Here is a 13,406-nt window from a genome sequence, read left to right as displayed (position 1 = left end):
TCTATTGCAAGAGTGATACTGTCATGCCTGTTTTGTGTTAGTCACTTTATTTGTCTGCTACAGGAGGCAGGTGATCTTAGGACCAAAAGAAATTATTTTAGTAAATTAATCCACTAGTAAATTCTAAGTACCATCTCCATTTACTATCTGAGTATCTAAGGAGATAACATTGCAATTTATTTATTTGCTCTATCCTGTGCTTGTAGGTAACATCCAGCTCTTAGCTGAAGAGGTGACAAAGTGATAGACATGTCAGATTGGCTGCTGTTAGAAAGTTTACTTTATGTAGTAGGTGTCCTGCTGTATAGTAGCTGATGTCAGTTTGCCCACTCTATTTAATGGTTCCTCTTTTTCATAGTTTGCCGGGCCTCAATTTTAGGCTAACAAGTAAAGTTAGCAGTAAAGATGGCTTTAGAGTGGCTCCTTCCACTGAAGAAGATTTCATTGGTGAACTTATTTTTTAAATTTACCTGGCTTGCGTCTCTTATTATTCTCCATCCCTCTCCTCAGGTCTCCTGTTTACTCAGTGCATGTTCCAAGGGGAGGATATTTGGCAACGACTTGCTATAAATACCCAGCATTACTGGATATGAAAGTCATATTCAAAATTTTTAACTGTTTGTAGTTTCCTGGATTGGTGAAAACATCCCGGAACACTTAGTAGTAAGGACCAAAGGAAGAAAAGTAACATTGTTCTCAGCTGGGACAATTTTTCTTTTTGGTGGGGTAGGAGTGCTCAGTCACAAGGGTGAATGGGTATAAAGAAGACATAATTAAGTACTAATAGTATTATATGAAGATAGAATACTACTGTATATTCAGATGACTTAAAATTTTCTATTATCGAATTAGTTTTATTCTTCAGGAACTTCTTAAAAGGAAGTAGTAGCAATGTAGTAATAAGTGTGGGGTGAGATAATTTGAAAAGTACCTAGAGAGCTGTCAGAAAATATTCTAAGGGTAGAGGGTATGTACCTGTTTTATTTTTGGAGGCAGAAAGGAGGCAGGAGGTAAAGAAAGATGTTACTATGTGTAATTAATAATGTCACCTATTTGCTGAGTAACAATAAGCCCAAAATTTCAGTGGGGCAGAATAATAAGTATTTATTTCTTATATGTCAATTAGGGGTTGTCTAATCTGGGCAGATGGGTTAGGAGGCTATGCCTCAAGCCATAGGTCTGACTGGGGTTGGCTCATTGCTGCTGGTTGACTCTTAACTGGTCCAAGTGTTTTCATTCTGGGTGTACTGGATACCCAGGGCAAGCTGTTCTCCTGGCCATGGCAGAGGCACAAGAGTTAAGTGTACAAAGAATCTATATAGACATTTCCCAAAGACGTTATACAAATCATCCATAAGGTCATGAAAAGTTGCTTAACATCATGAGTTATCAGGGAAATGCAAATCAAAACCACAGTGAGATGCGGCCTCACACACAATAGAATGGCCAAAATCAAAAAGATTATAGGAAGTGTTGGTGAAGATATGGAAAAACAGTACATTGCTGGTGGGAATGTAGAATGGTGTATCCACTTTATAAAGCATTTGACGGCCTCCTGCGTGGCTCAGTTGGTTAAGTGTCTGACTTTGGCTCAGGTCATGATCTCATGGTTTGTGAGTTTGAGCTCTGCATTGGGCTCTGTGCTGACAGCTTGGAGCCTGGAGCTTGCTTCAGATTCTGTGTCTCCCTCTCTCTCTGCCCCTACCCTGATCATGCTCTGTCTCTCTCTCAAAAATAAACATTAAAAAAATAAAGCATTTGAGGAAATTGTTAAACACAGTTACTATATGATCCAGTAATTCCATTCCAAGAATTGATATGGTGATCATTGCACAACTGTGTTTTACCAAACATCATTAAATTAATTAAACTGTATATTTTACATGGGTTAATTGTACACTATGTGAATTATTTCTCAATAAAAAGTGTATACATGTACACACACATGTAAAAACATGCATTGCCTTTTTAAAGTTATTTTTAAGTTTTATTTATTTATTTTGAGAGAGAGAGAGAGAGCAAACGTGTGTGAGTAGGGGAAGGGCAGAAAGAGAGTGAGAGAGAATCCCAAGCAGCCTTGGCACTGTCAGCGCAGAGCCTGGTGTGTGGCTCAAACTCATGAACCGTGAGATCATGACCTGAGTGAAATCAAGAGTGAGATCAACCAGCTGAGCCATCCAGGTGCTCCAACAAGCATTGCCTTTTAAAGTCCCGGCTTTTGGGCGCCTGGGTGGCTCAGTCGGTTGAGCGTCCGACTTCAGCTCAGGTCATGATCTCACAGTTTGTGAGTTCGGTTTGTGAGTTCGAGCCCTGCGTTGGGCTCTTTGCTGACAGCTCAGAACCTGGAGCCTGCTTCTGATTCTGTCTCCCTCTCTCTCTGCCCCTCCCCTGCTCATGCTCTGTCTCTCTCTGTCTCTCAAAAATAAATAAATGTAAAAAAAAGCATTTAAAATTTAGGCTTAGAACTGGCACACTATCACTTCTATATATCTTCCATTAGCCAAGGCAAGTCATATGGCTGAGCCCAAATTCAAAGGGTAAGGAAATACACTTGGCCTTAATAGGAGGAACTGCAAATTCACGTGGCAGTGGGTATGGATGCAATGTGGAGTAAAGAATTTGTGTCAATAATTTAATCTAATACACTTCCCTGACCTTTCCTCCTTTTCTTATTATTCATATTTATTCATATTCTAGGGCTAATTCAGACTAGAACAACTGGTCATTACCCTATTGTGATATTCAATTCAGATACCTGAAAACAACACTTAGATAACTTTACATGTTTTCCCTTTCCTTTTAAAGATTGCATAAAGATCTATGTTCCTTTAAATTTTTTTAGACATTATTTTCTTATACTTGACTTTTCTCTGCAACATTTTTATTTTATAAAGAATCATGTTCTCAAGACATATCCTCCAGTACAATACCAGTTTTCAGGAAATAAAAACAGGTGGAATCTACCTGTTATACAATATTTAGGACAACTGGATTGTAGTATTTCTCACTGTAATAATTCAACTGAGATTTTTAACTGATATTTCAAATAAAGAATGTAAACATTCTTGTTGGACAGCAAGAGTAGATTTCAGATAAAAGGAGCCTGGGTAGCTTGGCTGGTTAAGTGTCTGACTCTTGATTTCAGCTCAGGTCACCATCTCGTAGTACATGAGTTCAAGGCCCACATTGGGCTCTGTGCTGGCAACATGGAGCCTGCTTGGGATTCTCTATCTCCTCTCTCTCTGCCCCTCCCCACTAGTTCTCTCTCTCTCACTCTCTCTCTCTCAAAAATAAATAAATTTTAAATAATAAAAAACACCTGCTAAAAAAAGAAGAGTAGATTTCAGGGAAACGCAAACTCTTTGGTTGCAATGAGATTGAAATAAGTGTATGAGACTGAAAAGCATCTCATGAAAGTTTATTTTTACTTAATAAAACATATACACTTTGTTTTTGTCATAGTTAGCTATTGTTAAAACATTAGATGAATCCATTTTATACTAGTTAATTTGTATTTTTCTCTACAGTACCATCAAGAGCCTCTCGTGATAACAAAGAAGAGATGCTTCAGAAATAAAAAGTAATAAAGGTTAATTCTGAATCTGGTAATATATTGGAAGCTTTTGAAATGTGCATATCTTCCGATCCTGTAATTCTGCTTCTAGAAATTTATCCAAATGAATAATCAGAGTTTGGCATAGACCCATTGTGTTGTATGTATTATGTTGACTAATATGAAATTGCCAATATTTGACCATTTGGACCTATAACGACAGGCATTATATATGTTTCAATGTGATATAAAGATGTTGATCACAGTATTAATTATGATGAAGATCACTTGGGGTAATTGAAATGTCCAACAATAAGATACTGGTTAAATAAATTATGGCAACACATATACTAGAATTCTATGAAGTCTTTAAAATTATAATGATTTAGGGGCGCCTGGGTGGCTCAGTCAGTTAAGCGTCCGACTTCGGCTCAGGTCACAATCTCACGGTCCGTGGGTTCGAGCCCCGCGTCGGGCTCTGGGCTGATGATGGCCCAGAGCCTGGAGCCTGCTTCTGATTCTGTGTCTCCCTCTCTCTCTGACCCTCCCCCGTTCATGCTCTGTCTCTCTCTGTCTCAAAAATAAATAAACGTTAAAAAAAAATTAAAAATAAAATAAAATAAAATAAAATAAAATTATAATGATTTAAATGTATTTTTATTGTTACCAAATGAGTATGTTCATGATATATTATTAAGAAAAAATGATATTACAAAACAGAACTTATAATATGATTCAATTTTATTAAAATTATATATATTTACATATATATCTATATTTAGATGAAATGACTAGAATAATATACACCAAAATTTTCATAGTTATTCTCTCTAGGACTGTATTTTTAATTTTTACAGTCTTTATTTGGATTATCTGTATTTTTTAACTTTTGATTTTAGAGCATAATTTTAAGTTATGTAAAAATCAATTCTATAAGAAAATCATAAGTTATGATCATTTGTGGTAGGAAGACACAAACAATTTTGTAACCTATTTGTTCAAACCCAGTTTGTTTGCTTGCTTGTTGGCTTCCTTCCTTCCTTCCTTTCTTTTTTTTCCTTCCTTTCTTTCTTTTCTAATTATAGCAACTTGATTTGAGGTTTTGTTTTATAAAGGTCAACACAGAAGCCAACCTCAGTCACATAGGTGGTAAGGGAGGGATACACTGTGGGTGGCACACAAGACCGACATTCTGTCTTCCTGAAAGCAAATGCCATGAACACCAACTACGGAGGATGTGATGGAGAACAGGCACACCCATGGAATATGACTATGCATCCCAGGACTGGGCTCCTTCAGCCAGCAGTGTGCCATGAGCACATGGCACCCTGAACAGGCCCTGGGGACAGGGAGCTGAAACCTTGCATTATTTTAAAGCATCATGTACAATAAAAAACTTGCATTTAGGAATCCCTATTTCCAGCTTGTAGCACTCAAAACAAGTGATGGTGCATATACAGATTTTATGAGGTATCCCTGAGCTACTTTGCCTGATAAGGTGAAAATATATTTGCTATTATTTTTACAACTTTTGCATTATAGCATAAAGATTAGACAGCAATTCATTCACAGCATACTCCATTTTGAGGGAAAATATCACATAGATAATCGATCCAATAAATAAACTAAAACTTTCCATTTACTACCCATTATACTCACTCACACCCCTCATAATTAAAGAAAGTAACTAACTTTCTTATCAAGAACTATTATATTTTTAATGTTTAAATTAGTTCATACATTTGGGAAGGTTTTTTTAACTGAACTTAATATTATGTTGGCTAATGTCACAATAGAAAAAATATTTTAAACATATTAATTAGCGTTTGACTTATACTTCTTCAATTACAAAAGAAAAATATTTATTAAGTTAATTGAACATTGATCTTAACACAATTTGAACTGAATTTGACTTGTGAAATCCAAGAAGACCTGAAAAATACAAAATGGATTCATCATTATCACTAATGACATGTAACAAATTTTTAATCACAGGGGAAAGTTTGTCAACATAAACAAGATAATAAATGCATTTGCTAATTTTTCCTATACAATCAGCATTCACCACGGTATTGGTTTTAGGTGCATATGTCTGTGTGTATATGTGTATATATAAATCTGTATGTTTATATGTGTGTAAATACCTACATTTAGATCTATCTATCTGCCTATATGTTTGTGTAGGTTGTGTGTGCATGTATACCTATGTATATGATTGCATGTAGATGTGTATTCAAGCATGTGCATTTAATATAAAATGTCATGTTTATATGTATATGTTGTGTACATATGCATATCAGCCCAAGATGGAGAATGCTTTAGGACCATTCAAAACCAACTTAAATGTCAATATACTCAGAAAGAGTCCTATTAGTAATGGAAACATAAAGTTATTTCTGATTTTTGATAAGCAGGATAAAAAAATAATGAGCCCATTATACTTACAGTATACTTCTGAGGTATTTAAGCTTTTAAACTTGCTTTGATCACCTTGCTAGACAGAGAAAAGTAAAATTAGTTCCTGTTTAAACTGAAGTGTGTTTATTCTTCATATCTTACATTAGAACTACTAGCTCTAATAGATTTGGGGGCCCTAGGTGTTTTTCCATCTTCCTTTGAGCAGAACCAAGCCAGCCATCTACAGATGGACTTGTCAATCAACAGGTGGATTTCATGTGTTAAGGCTGCAACATAAACATGAATGAAAATAATAATCCGACACTAAGTAGGTACATGTTGGCTGGATATCTTTCAGTACCAACAACAAATTGCCAAAAAAGAAGACCATAAGTGACCTTCCTGAAGCCTAGGGCTAACAGGAATCTGGGGATATTGTACTGCACGTTCATGGGGCTCTGGTGAGACTATACTACCTTTCAGGTTAATTTCCTCTCCCAGCTTCTTACATTGAAGGTGGTTGGGCAGGGCCCTGGAGGAATGCCCAACCTTTTATCCCAGACATTGACTTACCATAGGAGTCAACAATTACTCCAATGTAGGAAATGTTATTGTCTCTCAAGAAACAGCAAATTGTAAGGGTTTTTCAAACCTAGACTCCCAACCCTTAGGTGAGCTTAATACGTTTAGGCTAAAACTTGGAGACAGTCAAGTTCTGTACTACAAGATGCCATCTTTGAAAGGAAAGAGAGCCAGTGGTTCTATTGTGCCTGACTGGTCTGGAGAGCTGGGAGAACAGAGTCATGGGTCTGGTGGGAGGAGCCCTCTAGGCCTGCTGGCCACATGTGAACTTGTTGGCTCCTCTCAGGTATGCTGGGTAGGATGCTCCTATCTTTGGTTCCTTTGGGAGTTGGTTTCCTCAATATCAGCTCCCTTCCCTCCTCCAGAATGACTGTGTTGGTTCAGCTCAATTGTTGGAAGAGACTGGCTTCAGTTTTCCAGTATTTTTCTCAGCATTTGCTATACTCTGATATCATTGGACTCATTGCCCATTTTACATTCCAAGAATCCTAGAATTGGGAGAAGCCCCTCTGAGATCATCTAATCGAATCTCCCAGCCAGGGCAGATGTCCACGTGAAAAGTCAGGCAGATTATTCTTTTTTGTGACACAGGGTAAAATAATATTCTCATTCTCTCTCCAGTGTTGCTGTCCTCCCTCCCCCTCCCCAGTACTGTCACTTGTACAGAAAAGACTGTGTTCTGCCATTGTATTTCATTATTTGGATATTTATTTATTTTTGAGAGACAGAGCACAAGTAGGGGAGGAGCAGAGAGAGAGAGAGAGAGAGAGAGAGAGAGAACTGAAGCAGGCTCCAGGCTCCGAGCTGTCAGCACAGAGCCTGACGTGGAGCTTGAACTCACAGAGCATGGGATCCTGACCCGAGCCAAAGTCAGAAGCTCAACTGACGGAGCCACCCAGGCATCCTGTATTTCATTATTTGGAAACCACCACCCTCTACTTCCCCAAATTGGACCATCGTAAGCAGTCACAAAAAGTATCCTTTTCCCCCAAGATGTCATTAGATCTAGACCTCCTTTGGGTAAGTTCTATTCCTTATTGCTAGCCAACGAGTCTAGGCACTGTTATACTGCTAGAAAAGCCCTGAGGGTGTGGCCTCCGTCCCTGACCATACTGTTGCCAGACAGAGTTTCCCAAAACATGGGTCTCTTCTACTCAAAAGCCTTCAATAACTCTCCATTACCAACAGAATGAAGACAACACGTCTTAGCTAGGCACTCAAGGCCTCCCCAAAGTTGTTTTGTATAATAGTGTTATTTCTCAAATACTGTTCCCAACCCCAACTTTGCTCCCCTTTCTTCCCACACATAATTTGAACTGACTTGCCTCTTTTTTTTTTTTTCCAAGCTGCTCCCACTGCTAGAAATTCTCTGCCCACCATCTTTGTCAGTTGAAATCCCATTTATCCTTCAAGGTTCAAGTAATTGTCCCCTCTTCTCTGAAGCATCCCCCAATCTCTCCATTCAAAATAATCACTTTCTCCCCAGGACCTTCCAACAACATTCTTTAGCAACCCTGGTGGTACTTGCCTAATATCTTACTGGCTATTGTCTGCTACTGCAGGGCAAGGACTAAGTCTGCATTGTGTCTGTAGCCTCCATGGTGTCCGTCATGGTGTCATGCAACACTGGGCTCTCCATTTGGGGCTTGACAAGGCTCTACATGATCTGGCTTTTGCCTGATACCTTATCCATATCTCCAGCCACTTTCCTCCTTTCTGCAGCTTCACTGGCCTTATGTCAATGCTTCAAAAATGCTAAGTGCTTTCCTACCTTGGGGCTTTTGACCACACAGTCCTCCCTGCCTGAAATGCTTTTCCATCTATTCTTCATCTGGTTAACTCCTGCTCATCCTTCTCACCTCAGCTTAAAACATTAGTTCTCAAGGAAGCCCGCCCTGAACTCTCAGAAAAAAAACAAAAAAACAAAAAAACAAAAAACAACTATACATTTATCACCCCACCAGGCATCTCATAAGCTTGTAGTCATAGAAGAAGAAGTGAATGATGGAGAGTAGAAGTCTCAAAACAGACCCACCTTTTCCTTCCACCCCATGACTAGGAAATGCATAGTAACTGCCTGTCCCGTGGGCTGTCAGTCAGAAGTGACTATCTTGGATTTAAAGGATAGACAAGACCTGCTCCTTCACTAGGATGCCCAGCCATTCCCAGACTAATTCCTTGCCCCTTTGAGCACAATGTTTCTTAAGACTCTCCCAAGTTACCTGCTTATCATTGAGAAGAGGAGCAAAATGTGTCAGAAAGAAGGGTCTGGCCAGATGGAGCCTAAAGCTTCATTTGTTATTGCAAGGCTTCTTGTCTTGGAACTTCATGATGTCTTAGTCCTCAGTGGTCACCGATTTGAGATCAGAATTATGCAATAAGAGTAAAAGATAAAGTTAGAGAAACTCAGGTGGGGGCCGGAGGGTGGAAAACAAAGCATATATAGGAGCAGTATCTACAATGAGGCAGATCAAGGCAGAGTTATGGCATTCTAATTTTATCAATTCTGGAAGGGCTTTCCATCACTTTCTAGTGCTTCTGAGTTGTGAAAATTGCCTAAAATTAGCCTTCTAGGCAAAGGTTACAAATTGGCAGTTGTAGGCTGAATCTGGTTCTCAGACTTGTTTTAGTTGGCCACCACAGTGTTGATAAAATATATTTGAATTAGTTTCCAACATTTAAGGATTGGAATATTCCATATACTTTTTTTTTAGTTTTGGATTCTCTTGAAAAACTGGAGAATCTGGCAGCCCAGCCCCACATTTCCATCCAGCAACAGTCAGCTGGAGCTAAGTGTGGCCATCCCCTCTGGATGAGACTTATTCTTCCTTGGTTCTTCACAGTCCCCATCTGGTTTGCTTCCCTCATTTTTTACCTGCCTTGCTCAGTAGGCATTTGAGTTTGCAACCCTTGATATTTTTTTGAAGTTTTATTATAGGAAATATTAAACACATATAAAAGCAGAGAGAATCATATGAGGAACCCCAAGCACTCATCACCCAGTTTGAATAACTGTCATTCATAGCCAATATTATTACATCAATGCCCTCACCCATTATCCGATACTCCTATCCCCCACCCCTGGATTATTTTGAAGCAAATCCAGACATCATATCAGACATCATACCATTTTATCACTAAATATCTCAATATGTATCTCTAAAAGACAGACTTTTTTTTATAAACAGAACCATAGTTTCATTATCACAGCCAAAATATTATCAATTCTTTATTATAATCAAATATCCACTGTGCTAACTTTTTTTTTTTTTTTAATGTTTTATTTATTTTTGAGACAGAGAGAGACAGAGCATGAACGGGGGAGGAGCAGAGAGAGAGGGAGACACAGAATCGAAAGCAGGCTCCAGGCTCTGAGCTATCAGCCCAGAACCCGACGCGGGGCTCGAACTCACGGACCGCGAGATCGTGACCTGAGCCGAAGTCGGACGTTTAACCGACTGAGCCACCCAGGCGCCCCTGTGCTAACTTTTAAAAACCGTTTATTTATTTGAGAGAGAGAGAGAGCGAGCACACATGTGTGGGGGTGGGGAGGGGCAGAGAAAGAGGGGGACTCTTGGCTTTTCATCCTAAGAGCTAACTTATCATATACTCAAAAACAAGTGCCTAGTGAGGCCAGGAAATATTTTCTGGACTTTAAGGGAGCAGCACATGTTTGAGAGTATCAAAACAGGCTCTGTGCTGACAGCAGAGAACCCGATGCAGAGCTCAAACTCACAAAACCATGAGCTCATGGCCTGAGCCGAAGTTGGACGCTTAACCTACTGCACCACCCAGGCACCCCCACTCTGTTAACTTTTTAATTATTTTCCATGTTATTCACCTCATCTGATTTCCTTTCTCTTTCTTTGGGGGAGAAATAAGAATGGGAAGCGTTGGTCTAGGAAAGGGGGATGGGAATAGAAATATGAATATTATATTCTGATCTCTAGAAAGTAATAGATGGAATGATTCCTTATGACTACATAACACATTTATCTCTTTATATGGGTTCTGCTGTCATAATTTTGTACGAGACAACATAGATACAGAAGGTTAAGTAGCTTGTTCAATTACAGACATAGTAAAAGAGCTGTGACAAGAACTCAGACCACCTGACTCCCAGGTGGGAGTTGTGCCATATAGGAAAGGTGACATGACAGGTTATATTGTGATGATAGAAGACAGTATGGAGTAATAGCAGTGAAGATTTTCTGAGTGCTTACTCTGTGGCTAGGAGTTGTGTGAGGTACCTAAGTTATATTAGTATTATTTATCCTTCTTATCAGTTCTCTATTCTTCCAGTCTTATAGAGAAAGATGCTAAATACATAGACATTAAGTAACTTTCCCAGGAACAAACACTTAGAACAAACAATTGGCAGAACTAGAATTGGAAGCCAGATCACTCTAACCCTAGCATCCCAGTGCTTTACCACTGTATTAAACTTGACATGGCAAGGGCTTTGGAGTTGGACAAACGTGGCTCTGAATCCTAGCTTTTATTCACTTTGTGACTGTGGGTAACAACTTCCTCATCTTCAAGTAAGGATAATAGTACCTAACTCTTAAGGTTAATGTGATGATGAAACAAAATCATCCATTTAAAATTATTTAGCACATCACTTTGCACAGAGTAAAGGCTCAATAAATGAAAGCTACCAAGAGGGGGTGGTTTATAGTACTATCTTGACCAATGTGTCCAAGAAAAAGGAAATTTTATTCCTTCTCTGACCAGCCCCTTAGGCTAGTCCCATTTTATGTAATCCCAGCAATATGTGGTTCATGATTCATGTTTTTATACATTTTTTGTATGTGAAATACAATTAAATTATATTTTATACTTCAAAATGAAAGTGCATTCTCATAACTAAAGATTTTAATTGTCAGAGACACAATAGGTTTGATGTGGAAATTCCAAATTCAGTCTGCCACAAGCTGGATGGACTCTTGGCTTTTCATCCTAAGAGCTAACCTATCATATACTCAAAAACTAGTGCCTAGTGCGGCCAGAAAATATTTTCTGGAATTTAAGGGAGCAGTGCATGTTTGAGAAAGTCTTGGGATGGTGTGAAAATTTTACAGATCTGATAGACCTGAAGCAAGGCTATAATGGGAGTGTGATTTCAAGCTCCCCTGTCCCCTTTCCCCCATCTCTGAGTACCTACAGATTCCCCAGTGTTTTAAGGATGAAGGCAGAAGCACAAAAAGTGGGCAAGCAGGAATAAACAAAGTGGTACAGAATGTACCAAGCAGAAGCAACTCATTTCTAGAAAGATGTCTCCAATGTTCTGGGACACAGGAAAGGCAGGGGCCAAGGCTAGGCCTGCTAATGTTTGCTGGCCTCAGGAAAAGAAGGTTAAGGGCAGAGAGCACCAGGATCAGTGTAAGGGGACTCCCTTGCACAGCTTTCACTTGGCTAATGTTTTAGATTCCTATGGCTGCTGTAATGTATTATCACAAACTGGCTTAGAACACATCTTTATTATCTTATAGCTCTGTAGGTTAGAAGTCCAGTATGAGTCTCCCTAGGCTCAAGTCAAGGTGTCAACAGAGCTGTGTGTTCCCTTGTGGAGGCTCTGGGAACTAATATGCTTCCTTGTTGTTTCCAGCCTACGTTCTTTGACTCATGACCCCTTTCTTCCATCTTCAAAGCCAGCGATGGCCATTTGAGTCCTTTTCACATCTCATAGCTCTGACCTACTCTTCTGTGTTCTTCTTTTACTTTTAAGGATACCTGTACTTACATTGGGCCCACCCGGATAAACCAGATCATCTTCCTATTTTATTTTATTTTAAATTTTTAAAATGTTTATTTATTTTTTATTTTTGAAAGAGAGACAGAGCACGAGCAGGTGAGGGGCAGAGAGAGGGAGACACAGATTCCAAAGCAGGCTCCAGGCTCCAAGCTGTCAGCACAGAGCTCCATGTGGAGCTCGAATTCACCAACCATGAGGTCATGACCTGAGCTGAAGTCAGCTGCTTAACCGACTGAGCCACCCAGGCACCCCAATCATCTTCCTATTTTAAAGTCAGCTGATTAACAACCTTAATTATATCTTCTACTTTTATTCTCCATTGCCATGAACATAACATATTCACTATTCTGGGGAATAAGGCATGGACATCCTTGGGAGGAGGTTATTACTCTGCTTACCACAGCTACCAAATGTCATAGAAAGAATTGGCCTCTGTTATTGAAGACAAAATAGATTAGGGGTGCCTGAGTGGCTTAGTAGGTTAAGCACCCGATTCTTGGTGTCAGCGCAGGTCATAATCTCACAGTTTGTGGGTTCGAGCCCCACGTAGGGTTCTGCACTGGCAGTGCAGAGCCTGCTTGGGATTATCTCTCTGTCTCTCTCTCTCTCTTTCTCTTGCTCTCTCTCTCTCTCTCTCTCTCAAAAAAAAATAAATAAATGAATTTAAAGAAACAGAATACATTAGGGGCAGGTGTGAGTTTTCAGCAATACTGACAAAATATTTAAGATTCAGGTGTTATTTATAAAATGGCCCACTATGGATCTGTTCTTAAATGGAAAGACAGCATACTTGTAAATATGACAATTTGCTCCCAATGATTTTCTAAATTTAACACAATTTCAGTTAAAAAGGAAAAATACGGGGGCACCTGGGTGGCTCAGTCAGTTGAGCATCCGACTCTTGATTTTGGCTCAGGTCATGATCTCGCGGTTTGTGAGTTCAAGCCCCATGTTAGACTCTGTGCTGAACTTGAAGCCTGCTTAAGATTCTTTCTCTCCCTCCCTCTGTCCCTCTCCCTTGCTCTCACATGCACACTCAGTCTCTCTAAAAAAAAAAAGGAAAAATATGCAAGAAAACAAAAAGACTAGTCTAAAGAGTAAGAAATGAAGATTCATCTC

The 13,406-nt window shown here is 39.2% G+C and overlaps 1 long non-coding RNA gene across 1 annotated transcript; it reads right to left on the bottom strand.

Annotated features, from left to right (window-relative positions):
- Positions 1-4,371: 4,371 nt before the first annotated feature.
- Positions 4,372-9,765, bottom strand: LOC145713591 (uncharacterized). Its single transcript, XR_014136640.1, has 3 exons — positions 8,755-9,765; positions 5,999-6,047; positions 4,372-5,485 (listed from the first exon to the last, which is right to left on the bottom strand). It is a non-coding gene; the product is annotated as an uncharacterized LOC145713591 (long non-coding RNA).
- Between the last annotated feature and the right edge of the window lie 3,641 nt (positions 9,766-13,406).

Source organism: Panthera onca, chromosome X (genome assembly GCF_046562875.1).
Source record: "Panthera onca isolate mPanOnc1 chromosome X, mPanOnc1 haplotype 2, whole genome shotgun sequence".
In the NCBI taxonomy this organism is placed as follows: Eukaryota; Metazoa; Chordata; class Mammalia; order Carnivora; family Felidae; genus Panthera; species Panthera onca.
This window is presented reverse-complemented; position numbering and strand designations above follow the sequence as displayed.